The sequence below is a fragment of the Phascolarctos cinereus genome, unplaced genomic scaffold (genome assembly GCF_003287225.1).
Source record: "Phascolarctos cinereus isolate Bilbo 61053 unplaced genomic scaffold, phaCin_HiC Scaffold_3;HRSCAF=262, whole genome shotgun sequence".
NCBI classification, from domain to species: domain Eukaryota; kingdom Metazoa; phylum Chordata; class Mammalia; order Diprotodontia; family Phascolarctidae; genus Phascolarctos; species Phascolarctos cinereus.
Window position 1 is genome coordinate 146674698 of NW_027555736.1, and position 11107 is coordinate 146685804.

An 11107-nucleotide genomic window follows, 5' to 3' on the forward strand; every position below is an offset into this window, starting at 1 on the left:
GGGAATACCAACCTCAGTCCCCATCTATCTCTTTGGGTCATCATGAGGGTCAAGAGCAATAATGGAGTCAAGGAGTCCTTTGAAAAAAAATTACCCATTCCAGAATGCTAGGGGTGGAAAGGGATCTTAGTCCAACCACTTCATCTTGCAAATAAAGGGACTGAGGCGCATGGAGAGGCAATATAGTTTGCCCAAGGTCAGACAGAGAGATAGTGGCAAAGTCTGGATGATAATTCATTAGCTCCTGCTGCACCCTACCCCAACCCCATTCCAATTGGTAGGCCACACAATTCCATTCTGGTAAGCACTTTGCGTGTACAAATACTTCAGGGAAGTATCAAACTCTAGGAAGGAGAGGTTCTATTTATGAAGTGAATATGCCTCCTGTCCTCTCCCTGAAGCCCATAATTAGAATGGGGATGGGTAGGGGGAGGGGTGGGGGAAGAGAAGGAGGATCACGTTCAGACTTGGCCTGCCTCTGTCCCGCCAGCTTTCTTCCCCACCCCAAGCTGTTGCAATGGATGCCTTGGGATAGGAGGGAGCTGGGCGAGAAACCAAACTATTCCTTCCTGTTTCTTTGCCCCCTCCCCCACTTCCACATCCCCTTCACCTTAAGTCACACACCTGCCCCCAATCTTCAGTGATGGGTAGCCTCCTTTCCTCTCTCTCATGTCTCTGACCCAGCCCTGAACCATATCTCTACCCCATTTCTTAACAGTTCCATCTTGTTCTTCCTCCCTTTCCAGCCATTCCCCCAACCCCCACAGAGCAGCCCATACCATTACTCTGACCATTCTCACTCTTTGCCCCTTTCCACATTTTTCCATCAGAGTCTCCACCCTCTGCCTCACCTTGCCACATCACTGACCCTATTTCTTCCTACCATACTCCTAATCCTCCACCCATCCCGACACAGTGTTCTCTTTATCTCTACCCACCATAACTCTCAAAACCCCATTCCTGACCCTCCCCCTGCCACATCTCTGATCATCTGAACCCTTCTCTAATACAGTGCTACACCTTTTTCCTTCTCCACAATAACCTTGGTGGTCCTCTGCCATAGCTGCTCCCATCCCCCTTCCCATCCACCTTGCTACATCCCTTCTCCTATCTTTTACATCCCTCTCCGCCTCCTTCCCTCACATCTCTAGCTCTTCCCCTAGGCTCTAGGGCTCCTGTTCCATTCCCTGTTTCACCAGCTTAGTCCGAAGGAACAGTGGAGAGGGGCCCCACCCAGCTCCATCATTAAGGGGTCATGCTGGGACTTGTGGCTCTGCGGGCCTTAGGGAAGAAGAGGCATCAGCTGTGAAGTCAACTCCTCACTTTAAAATAAAAACAAAAACACCTCAAAAATCACTTCTGTGGGTCATCTACTACTAAGCCAGGATGTAGCACCTCTAAGGACTCCCTTGATTTCTGCCATGGACCCTTATACTGAGGGAATATGATGTGAAGTCAGATTGTGAAGGGATATATGTGTGCATGAGTACATACATATATGTACATATTTACATATATGTTTGTGTATATGTATATATGTGTGTACATATACAAATGTAGATACATATTTATACATGCACATGCACATCACACATTCATCATCCCGCCTTTCATTGCTAGACATTCAGCAAGAAGAGACATTCACATTCTCTATCCTGGCAGTATTTTAAATATATAAAACCTCAGAGTTTTCTGTTGCTGGGGAAAAGTCCCATCATACAATTCAAGAGACCACTTTTCTGCTACTTTTCCACTGGGAAAACTTGGACAAATGACTTAACCTCAACTCTAAATGAGGAATAATCCTATCAGTTCTTCTCTGTAGAGGTGTTGTGAATAGCAATGAGAATTTGTGTGAACAAGCTTTGAAAAGTGTGAAGAGACCTGCTTTGACTTTGTTTAATTTGTGTTTAGTTCTCTTGAAAGGTTCCAGAATATGAGGTCTGGCTCATTTGAAGAAGTCAGGTTGGTAAATGGAGGGATTACTTAGCCAGAGGGAAAGACCACGAGTGAGTCAATCAGGAACCACTGGGATCAGAGGAAGTATGTTGCATGTATCCCTGTTGAAAGACTGTTGAGTTTCTCAGAAGAGTGAGGAGAGAGTGAGCTTGGGGACTTGGATGCCAAGAGGACAAGTGACAGGGGGGTTTTGACTTTCTCCCTGGATTCTGATTTGGACAAATTTAGGCTCCACCTTTGACAACTTCCATTTCCCAGTCACTCTCTGGCAAGTATGAGGGAGCTGGAGACACTTAGCTCAGAATGAGGAACACAGAGTTGTAAGGCAGAGTGCAGGCATAGAACCATGGAATTTCAAAGTTGGCAGCAATTTCATTGGCCACCTAGTCCAAACCAAATCCAAGAGAATCCCCTCTATGACAGGTGGTCATCTATTCCTGAAGTGCCGGGCTAACCTTGCCACTCCCCTACTCTATAAACTGCAGTGGCTCTCTGCTGCTTCTGGCAAATATAAGTCACACAAAAGCTCCTCTTTCACAACCTGACTCCAACTATCCTTCTAACCTTATGTATTATAAAGCCCTTTCCAGTACTGTATGGTGCAGTCAAACTGGCCTTTTTGCTACTCCTCACTCCAGACACACAGCTTCCCATTACCACACTTTTATTCAGTCTGTCCTCTGTGCCTGGAATGCACTCCCACCTTATCTCCAGCTCTTTAAAAACAAATCCCTTATTTCCTTCAACACTCTGCTTAGGCAACACCTACCTTTTGTCATTTGACCATCTCAGCCAGACTCCTTTCTGTCACTGACATGTTTGTTTAGTAATTTCTTTAGTCGTGTCCGACTCTTTCAAATTAATTAATTAATTAATTTTTAGTTTTTGACAATCACTTCCATAAGCTTTTGAGTTTTAAATTTTCTCCCCTTCCTTTCCCACCTCCCTCCCCAAGACAGTACACAATCCCAACAGGGGCTCTACATATACATTCCTATGAAACATATTTTCATTTTAATCATGTTGTAAAGAAGAATTAGAACCAATAGGAGGAACCACAAGAAAGAGGAAATAAAACAGAAGGGAAAAAAAAGAGCAAATAGTATGCTTCAATCTGCATTCAAACTCCATAGTTCTTTCTCTGGATGTGGATGGCATTTTCCATCATGAGACTTGTGGAGATGTCTTAGACCCTTGCATTGCTGAAAAGAGCTAAGTCTATCAAAGTTAATCATCACACAAGGTGGCTATTACTGTGTACAATGTTCTCCTGGTTCTTCTCACTTCACTCAGTATCAGTCCATACAAGTCTTTTCAGGTTTTTCTGAAATCTACTTGCTCATCATTTCTTATAGCACAATAGTATTCAGTTACAGTGTCTGACTCTTTGTGACCCTATTTGGGGTTTGGGGTTTTCTTGGCAAAGATACTGGAAAGATTTGCCATTTTCTTCTCTAGCTCATTTTCCAGATGAGAAAACTGAGGCAAGCAGGGTTAAGTGATTTATCCAGGGTCGCTCAGCTAGTAAGTGTCTGAGGCCAGATTTGAATTCATAAATAGACATAAAATTCTCTACTCCCAATCCCAGGAGGAGTTCGAGACATGACACATCTCCTTTGTTCCGGGGTCTAACATTCTGACACAGAAGGAAACAATACATACAGAGGCACCCGGTAGGTGGGGATGGGGGTGGGGGAGACTAACTCCCAATGGTTGTATTTAATTACTGTTTGGGAAAATCTCTTCCAGTTTCTAATAGTCTGTGATGCGGTAAAGCCTGGCAAAAAGACAATGTTGAAATGACGGGATCATGCTGTAGAGCTTGGCACCTGACTAGAACAATGGTAGCCCTCATTTCTGGCTCCCTTCCCTGCTTGACTTGGTCCTGGTCTTTGTTTCCCACTTTGACTTTCTCTCTGGATTCTGATTTGGGCAAACTTGAACTCCACTTTTGACAGTTCCCACTTTTCAGTCATTCTCTGGTAATCCTGCAGCATCCAGCCTGACCTGGGATTTCAAAACAGAGCCATAAGTCTTTTTATGGCTTCAAATGAGCCATATCAAAGTTTCTTCCTTTTAACATCGTTGGTCAATTTGTGTCTTCTGTGAAGACCCACAAGTCCCCCAAAAGCAGCTGCAACAGATTAGGTACAGTGTCAGAGGAACTGAATTCAAATCCTCCAGCTTTAATACCTACCAGCTGAATCACTTTACCAGTCAGCACCTCAGTTTCCTTATCTGTAAAAATGAAGGGGCTGGACTAGATTACATCTGAGACCCTTTCCAGCTCTATCTCATATAACCTAGGGTAACGTTGTCCAGTTCCACCAGTGTGACTGACTGTGTACCATGGACACTAGAGCAGGTAGCAGATATAGATGGGGGCAAGTAGGTGATCAAACTTTTTTTTTAAAGCTACTCTGGATTCAATAGTAATTTAAAATGGATTTGCATGTTATTCGTCACAACAGCATCTGTGTAACTTGAAAGGTAGTAATATAAATGTGTGTGAAATGATTCATCCATTCTGCATGTTTGTTAATTTATGATACCGTATCACATTGCATATTTTGATGGAACTAAACAAAGTTCAAAGTGATAATGTTTGGAACACATATACATTCTCAAGGATTTATAGATTCAAGTCAACTTAGAAGTCACTGAGATCCGTGTAAGCATCAAGACCTCCAATAAACTCCAATGGTTTCTACTAGAAAAAAAAAAGACATTGAGATCGACAGCCTTGTTTTAGAGATGAGGAAACTGAAGCCCAGAGAAATGAGTTGCCTTAATCAAGGTCATCTAAATGATAAGGGACAGAGCCAGAATCAAATCCAAGCCTTCTGACTTCAGAGCCTCTACTTTTTCTATTGCACAGGCAGCTAGGTGGTGCGGTGGAGAGAGTGCTAAGCCTGGAGGCAGGAAGACCTGAGTTCAGATATGAACTCAGATACTTACTTATCATGTATGGCCCCAGGCAAGTCACTTAGCCTCTGTTTACCTCAGTTTCCTCAATTGTAAATTGGGGATAATAATAGCCCCTACCTTTTAAAAGGTTGTTGCACCAAATATAGCACAGTGCCTGGCACATAGTAGGTGCTTAATAAATACTTATTTCCTTCCTTCTTCTCTCTCCTACCACATGGTCTGTTGAATACTCTCTTGCAATAACTGCAAGGTTTCCCAGGGTTTTGCTGCTTATAGGTTAGGGGCCGCAATCAGAGGGCATTAGCACAATTATAGTTTAATTGTGCTGTGAATGCTTTAGAAACCCAGGCAGACTGAGTTTCTAAGTCCACACATGATTACTTATTTTATTTTTGCTTTTTAAACTAACCAGTTGATCCCTGTTTTCAAAGTGTTTTCTAGCTGCCTATGGTCAATTAATGTAATTCTAGCTCCCCCTGCAGCCCTCAGCCTGCACCAAATCATCCTGCCGTCTGGTCTAGTTTCTTTAAAAGCCCTCTTTTCCCCTTCACCTTGGTACCCCACTGTCTCCTTCACCCTCTGCACAGGTCAGTCAGGTGGGTACCTGCTGATACAGCCTCATTCAGTATGAACATGAGGGGAAGGGGAAAGGAATAAGCATTTATAGAAGTGCCTACTATGGGCTGAGCACTGTGCTAAGCGCTTTACAAATATTATTTCATTTGATCCTCATAACAACCAGATGAGGTAGGTGCTATTATTCCCCTCCATTTTACAGTTGAGGAAACTGAGGCAAACAGAGGTTAAAGGACTTATCCAGGGTCACACAGTTAGTAAATGTCTGAAGTTGGATTTGAACTCAGATCTTCCTGCCTCCAGGGCTCAGTGCTCTATTCACCCTTCCCTCGGTGTGAATATCTTAAACACATGTATATTTTATGTTTATCTACAGGGGATAATAATAATAACTCACTTTTATAGAGCTCTTTAAGGGTTTACAAAGGGAACTAGGTTAAAATATCATCCCCAATAAATCAGAGAGGGAAGCATTTCTCTAATTCTTTCTTGACCACAAGATCATTAAACTCCCTGTGATGGAAACTTTGGCTTCCTCTATAAGGTTGGGAGATCCCAAAGAGTAGAGACTGTGCTTTCCTCATTATATGAGGAGGACCTGAGGTTAGAAACAACGTATCCTCCTGTCTCCTTCTTTCCTGCCTCCGTTGGCCTAGCACCAATGCTGAGGAAAGAGGAGAGAGCAAGTGGCTAAATTGAAACTCAGGTTAAGTCGAAAGGTGGGCAAGATACATGCCGAGTTCATTGCCTTACACATAGTGTTTGCCCGTTCTTGAACTTACATGTAGTAGGCACTTAGTAAATGATAGTGAGTAACGTTGGCTAGAAAAGGCAAGGATGATAAGAAATAATCATTCCATGTATACAGTACTTTATAAAGACTATGTCATATGGTCCTGATAGCACCTCTTTGAGGTAGGGCAAGTATTATTAAAGAGTTGGTCAGTGGACTTCTAGATCAGGATTTGTTCTGTAAAACCTGGACTCAGTCAGAAGGCCACACCCAAGGACCTAGAAGGCCTCATGTAGCCTTGAGGCCACAGGTTCCCCATTAAACTAACCTTCTTTCCTTTTGGGGGGCAGGATTATTGAACTAGTATATCAACAGAATGCTGGAAATATAGCTTAACTAGATTTTAGTAAACCATTTGATAGCGATGCTATTTTTATGAGAAAGATGGTGAGTTGGGGTCAGTACGTTACAAATTTTTTGGTCTTTATGATCTTAAAAATTATTGAAGACCTTTCCCTCACAAAGAGCTTTTGTTTATGTGACTTATAACGAATGATATTATAAATCAAATTTAAAATTCCATCTTTATTGCATTATTAATTAGGGTCATAGTGTTATTATGGAAATAGTTTTGACTTCCCAGACCCCCTAAAAGGATCTTGGAACTTCCACCACTGAGCTAGATAATGATACAATTAGATTCAGAACTGGTTGAATGATGAGGTTCTAAAAGTAAATCATCAGGGGCAGCTAGATGGCACAGTGGATAGAGCACCGGCCCTGGATTCAGGAGGACCTGAGTTCAAATCTGGCCTCAGACACATAACACATACTAGCTGTGTGACCCTGGGCAAGTCACTTAACCCCATTGCCTAGCCAAAAGAAAAAAACAAAAAGTGAATCATTAGTGATTACATATTGTCTTCAAAAAAGATCTTCAACGGAGAGTCCCAGGGATCTGTGCTACGTCATATTTTATCAATGACTGTTTCAAAGCATGGATGACATGCTTATCACATTTTCAGGGGACCCTAGGCTAGGAGACATACATCATGCACTGGATAACAAAAATATCTTCACAGGTTAAAATATTGGACTGAATCTAAGAAGACGAAATATAATTGGGCTAACTGTAAAATCTTAGACTTAGCTTTCAGAGATTGACTTTAGAAGTACAAGATAGGGCTTGTATGACTAGCCTTGGGGTTCTAGTGGATTGCAAGCTCCGTGGACCTCAACAGTGTGATACAGCAGTCAAAAATGCTTAATGCGGTCTTTGGCTGCCTCAAGAGATGCAGCATCCAGGAAGCAGAAGGCCATCATCCCAGTGTATTCTGCCCTGATCAGACCAGATCTGAGGATCGTGTTCAGTTTGGGGCACTGCATCACAGAAAAGGTACTGAAGCTGGAAAACACAGAGCAGGGCAACCAGGAGGGGAAAGGTCTTGAATTCATACCATAATGGGATCAGCTGAAGGAACTGAGACTGTTTAGCCCAGAGAAAAAAGGGCTTAGGCAGGGGTGGGGAACTGCGGCCTCAAGGCCACAAGTGGCCCTCTAGGTCCTCAAGTGTGGCCCCTTGACTGAATCCAAACTTCACATTTAAGTTTGGATTCAGTCAAAGGGACACACTGTAGGTTTCCTTCCCCTGGCTGTTGCCGAGTATTTGAAAGACTATCACATGGCAGAGGGATTAGATGTATTCTCTTTGGCCCCTATAGAGCAGAGCTAGCAACAATGGGTGGAAATTGCAAGGGAGAAAAATTTAGACCTCATGTTAGGAAACAGTTCCCAACAATTTGTTGTTGGGTTATTTCAGTCGTGTCTGACTCTTTGTGACCCCATTTGGGGTTTTCTTGGCAGATACTGGAGGGGTTTGCCATCTCCTTCTCCAGTTCATTTTCCAGATGAGGAAACTGAGGCAAACAAGGTGAAGTGACTTGCCCAGGGTCACACAGCTAGTAAGCATCTGAGGCCAGATTTGAACTCAGAAAGATGAGTCTTCCTGACTCCAGCCCCTTCTAGCTGCCCCCTCTGAACAATTAAAGTTATTCAAAAGTGGAATGACGTTTCTTAGCACATCATGGGTTTCCCTTTACCAAATATCTTCTGGATAATCACTTATTGGGTATGTAGATGAAGAGATTCTTTTTTCCCTATGAGGATTAGACTACATGGCCTAAGTGTCCTTTCCAATTTTAAAATCCTATCATTCAGTATTATTTTCTCAGTTTTGCAGATGAAAGCTGTAAGGCTCAGGGAATAGATTTGCCTCCGTTTTTATGGCTAATGAATAGCAGAGCTAGAACTCAAAGCCTAGTTCTCTGATTAGAGCTATAACCAGCCCTCGCTGTATCTAGGGCAAATACAGGTGCAGAGAACAGTCTGACTGTTCATGCATTTGCACAGGGGGAGGAGCCAGCCTTACCCTTAGAGAGTCTAGGCCTCATTCTCAAGGGAGCTGGTGAGGGAGGATGGCCCAGAGAGAAGTGATTGGATGGATTAGATTGGCTGTCTTTCTTTGTTTCTGTGTCCCCCCTCTTCCTCTCCCCCCCCCCAATTTCTACAGGCTATAGGAACTACAGGAAAGATCTTTTGTAGGCCCCAATCATCTGATCATTCATCAACCCACCAGTCCAAGTACTAGAAGGAATCCAAATGACTCAGAAGTGTAATGGTTCAGATGAGATGAGTTAATATATGCAAAGCACTTGGTAAATCTTATATCACTATATAAATATTAGTGCTGCTGCTGTTCTTCGGGAGGATGGTGAAGAGTTGAAACATCTCTAGGGATCAATGGATCAAGGAGATTGTCCCAGGTTTTGTAACAAACTGGCAGCTGGATTATACACTGTGACTCAGAGGGGGAAGAGGAAAAGGAAGATCAGCAATGAGGACTTAAAAAAAAAAAGACATGAGGGTCATATTCAAGAAATGAACAAATCACAAGCCTATACATCTCTACCAGTGTGACCCTGCACAAGTCACTTGCCCCTGTGTGCCTCAGTTTCCTCATCTGTAAAATGAGCTGGAGAAGGAAATGGCAAACCATTCCAGTACCTTTGCCAAGAAAACCCCAAATGGGGCCATGAAGAGTCAGACGTGACTGAAATGGCTCAACAGCCGTTACTAAGGCAATATAGAAGGGTTTGGGGTTCCAGAACAATGTACCACTTTCTTCCTCATCACAGGTCTCTTAGGATATATGGTGTAATGTAGTTTCCAACCCTTTTGAGGCTAATAACTCCTTTTTAATATGGAAATATTTCACGGAGCCCCAACATGGTAAGAGAGGTAGCTGGGCGGTGAAGTGGATAAAGCCCTGCACCTGGAGTCAGGAAGACTTGGGTTCAGATGTGACCCCCGGCACTTAAGTGTGGCTTTGGACAAGTCACTTTACTTATGTCTGCCTCCTTTTGCTCACCTGTAAAATGATGCTAACAGAATCTTCCTCCCAGGGCTGGTGTGAAGAACAAAGGCGATTATGTCTGTAAAGTGCTTTGCTAGCTATTAATGGCAGTAGTAGTGTCCATTAACCAAGAAAACAAAGTTAAACATGTGAAAATAAAACATTTCTGTGAATTAAGTCATGCTTTAAAATGCACTTGAATTTTATTCATCACAACAGCATCTGCATTTAAAAACTTGTCCTACATATTTGTGCCAGACAGATTTATTGGCTCCACAGATGGTATTCTTGCTTATTTATGATCCTAAACCAAAACGAATATTTTGTGGAGTTAAATAAAGATTTTAGAGGCAACACAGAGTCTTAGTATTGGGGGTGGAGTAGGGAAAATTTGCATTCAGCTTCCATCTCAGATACTTACTAGCAAGGGGGGGGGTGACCTTGGGCAAGTCACTTAATCTCTAGGCCCCTCAGGCCACAGCCCTGGGAATAATCTACCCCGAAGAGGCAGATGGAGCACTAGATTTGGATTCTGAGGACTCAGGTTCAAATTTCACATGTGCCACTTAAGTCACTTAATGTTTCTGCTGTTGCTGTATTTGTAAAGTGAGAGGGTTGGCTTAGATGATTTTTGGTCCAGTCTTCAATAGACAATCTTACTGTCTTGTGATCTACTCAATTTTAAGTTGTACATAATTGCCATCTGAGGTCACAGGTACTTCACATATTCACTCTCAGAGCAAAATCCATGATCTTCTGAATGTCTATACAGTGATCCCTTCCACGTCACAAGGGTTAGGGAGTGGTGCCAACCGCCAACCCCCACCCTACCCTCGATCTGGGAAATCTGCCTAAATTTTTTTGCCCCTCCCTTTGTATCAGAGAAGAATTCTGAATTATTGTGATACTAAAAGATAAAATATATGTAGATTATATGATAATCTACATATATTTTATGCATTTCTGAGTTTCTAAATTTTTTCTTTGTCATCTGCTGGCCTTTGTGGGTCATCTGCAACTTCTGCAAAACTCTCCCCAAATTCCCATGTAATTTCTTGTTCTAACCCACAACATAGAGAAACTGTGATGGAGAAAGTGTCAATGTGGAAGGGCTAACTATAATTCCATGAGCCTATGACAATGCTCGGTGGGATTATAGATTTCTTGGATCGCTGGCAATGATCCATGTAGACTGGAAACCATTCAGTGTCTCTGAACACTGAGTACCCCAGTACTAGGCATTATTCCATTAGAGCTAGCCCAGTTTGGGGTTGAAGGGGGAGGAAGAATTGTGTATTGATTATATATGATTAATGAATAATTCTTACATTAGTAATGAGGCAACTAGACGGCTTAGTGGATAGAGCTTTGGGCCTGGAGTTGGGAAGACCTGAGTTTAAATCCAGCTTAAGACACTCACTAGCTGTGTGACCTCGGGCAAGTCACTTAACCTCTATTTGCCTTAATTTATTGGAGAGGGAAATGGCAAACCACTCCAG